The sequence below is a fragment of the Penaeus vannamei genome, chromosome 30 (assembly GCF_042767895.1).
Source record: "Penaeus vannamei isolate JL-2024 chromosome 30, ASM4276789v1, whole genome shotgun sequence".
NCBI classification, from domain to species: domain Eukaryota; kingdom Metazoa; phylum Arthropoda; class Malacostraca; order Decapoda; family Penaeidae; genus Penaeus; species Penaeus vannamei.
This window is the reverse complement of record NC_091578.1, coordinates 21,951,079-21,953,578: the sequence shown is the minus strand read 5'-3', so window position 1 is coordinate 21,953,578 and position 2,500 is coordinate 21,951,079. Positions and strand designations below refer to the sequence as shown.

The window sequence follows — 2,500 nt, the reverse complement described above, 5'->3', positions numbered from 1 at the left end:
TGTTCTTCTTCTTTGTGGTTTAGGAGCTTTTTCTACACTGTGGACTTATCTTCTTATTCTTATTTCTATTTAGATCATTCTCCCTTTCTTATTCTTCTCTGCGATTCACAACACTTGTCGGAAGATGAGGCTACTCAACAAATAAAAAATATATATATATTTCTCTTTCTTCACGGCCAATTTTAATATATATATAGATATATCTATTTATGTATACTTCTTCGAAACCTTTTTGTTACCTCTAAAGAGACTGACGAAAGAATTCCTTACTCAGTTTCCTAATAATCTTTCTCATTTAATATCACATATATTCATTAAAGCATCGGTGTCTGTATTAGTTAATATATTTTTTTTTACATTATATACACATTTATACAGAGATCTCGCCCAAAACTTTGAAGAAATGAAAACTGCGGAGACGTGTGTGTTTCACTTTATAGTCGGGGGAAGTTGAAGTGGTGACTGTCCGTTCTTGAAGATTATTATTGTTATCTTTTTGTTTTTATGAAAAGCGTTGCATCTATTTTTTTTTTTTTTTTTGCCTCAGACCCAGTAAATTGCTCGCGGTGGTCTAACTCAAACAAGCAAGTGCTCTGCTGACTGTAAGGAGGATGAATCAATAGTTGTGGTTGTGGTTGTGTCCTTTTTACTATTCTTTATTCTTTCTTGGTGCGTTTTTTTTCTTTCTCTCGAATAGGTTGAACGTTTCTTATGGTTTTTAACTTGTTTTTGTTTTAAATTTGTAACAGGTCGATGTTATTGATTTTTTTCTCTCTCTATTATCTATTTATCCTTCTCTCCTTAGACTTTGTGCTTTATCTTTATTGGGCGTTCTTCTGTGTCGTTGTTGCTTTTGTATCCGAGGAACGTTTTTTTTCTTTTGTGCTTGAAGGCCGAACGAACAAAGAAACGAAGATGGTACAGTAAAACAGCAAGAATAGACGACGATCTGTTCAGGTGTCTTAGATCCTCCTAAGACAAACCAAAGAGATGCGCAATGCTGTTGTTTTTGTTTCAGCTGTTGCAGAATATTTTTGTTTCCTCAGCAAAGCTCGATGAAGCTCACTCTCTCGCGCCACATGCACGTCCAAAGTGGTCGAAAACAGTTCCTCAATAAAATGAAATAAAACACAAGTTCTTTTTTTGACAGTGGTGCGAAAAGAAGCACTTGGCAGTACACTGATGTAACGACACTGAAAAATATGCAGACAGATATATATATATTTATATACCAGAGACTCAGCGAGTGTCTATGCTGTGTAAAAGCGATGTAAACAAATGCTTCCTTGGGATCACTTGCTTACTTGCTGCTTGCTTGCTTGCTTGAATGCCTGACGTCCTTTTGAAAAAAGTTATCCAAGATTGACTCCAAAGAGGGGCGTGGTGGTGTAGCTGCAGTGGTGGTGATGATTATTCTCTCTCTCTCTCTGCTTCTTCTTTATTTGAAAGGGGGAATAAAAACTGGGCGGGCTTGATAAAAAAGATGAGTTAAGGGTTCATATCTCTGTCACGGCACATGATGGCAGCTGTCTACGGCTGTTTGAGTGACCTTGTGGAAACGAGACGCAGACTCAACATAGGTGACGTGAGGTCACCATCAGGAGTCCACTGTGTTGCACCGCTTCGCCACCTCGCGTCGACTCGTTCTCCTACTCCAGCTGCTCCACACACCTGCAGGGGGGGAGGAAGGGGGAGGGGAATGTCAGGGAGGAAGGGGCGGAAGGGGGAAGTTATGGGGGGAGGGGCGGAAGAGGGAGGGGGTCAGGGAGGAAGGGGTGGAAGGGAGAAGTGGAGGAAAGGGTGGAAGGGGGGAGATAGGGAAAGGGGAGGGGGAGGTCAGGGAGTAAAGGGGTGAGGATGGCAGATGAGAACGGAAGGAGGAAAAGGGAGGGGAACAGAAGGGGTGGGGAGGGGGAGAGAACAAAAGAGAACTTTGGTTAGAAACGCTGGATATCGTATAGTTTGCTGTGATTTCATTATTTCCTACTTTGTGATTCATGTGATAACAATAGCAATGGTCTTGATAATGGCGATGAAGATTATTGCATTAATAATGATACTGGTGATAATAATCCTCATCATAATAGTGAATATCAAAATAACAATAGTAGTAATGAAAGTTATGCAATAATGGCACAGCAACATTTGCAATAATAGTCAATAGGACGATAAAATCTGACAACAATAAATAGAACAGTAAACGTCCAAGATTGATAATGATAATAAAAATTGCCTAAAATATAAAATATAAACATCGGCATCAATACACACAACGAAAATTATCCAATAACACCACTTTCGACAGATATAGCAAATACCAGATGAATTGCATAATAACAAAGAAAAATGCCAACTTGCAGAAGGATTTTTAGTATTACCTTTTCAGTTGTCTAACTTTATAGTGTTGATAATATAGTATCCTTCTCTATTGTCTATGCATGTGTGTGTGTGTGTGTGTGTGTGTGTGTGTGTGTGTGTGTGTGTGTGTGTGTGTGTGTGT

At 39.2% G+C, this 2,500-nt stretch overlaps 1 protein-coding gene and 1 long non-coding RNA gene across 7 annotated transcripts in view; both read right to left on the bottom strand.

The window, feature by feature from the left end:
• Positions 1–103, bottom strand: part of LOC113806028 (protein FAM13A) — a 141,070-nt gene extending 140,967 nt beyond the window's left edge. For all 6 annotated transcript variants that reach the window (XM_070143142.1, XM_070143143.1, XM_070143144.1 and 3 more), the window contains exon 1: positions 1–103. This exon is cut by the window's left edge and continues 182 nt beyond it. The gene's annotated coding sequence lies outside the window, so the exon portion shown is untranslated.
• Positions 104–478: 375 nt separating this feature from the next.
• LOC138867431 (uncharacterized) overlaps positions 479–2,500 on the bottom strand; it is a 12,196-nt gene continuing 10,174 nt past the window's right edge. The window contains exon 2 of the long non-coding RNA XR_011399798.1: positions 479–1,671. This is a non-coding gene — a long non-coding RNA (uncharacterized lncRNA). The remainder of the gene's footprint in view (positions 1,672–2,500) is intronic.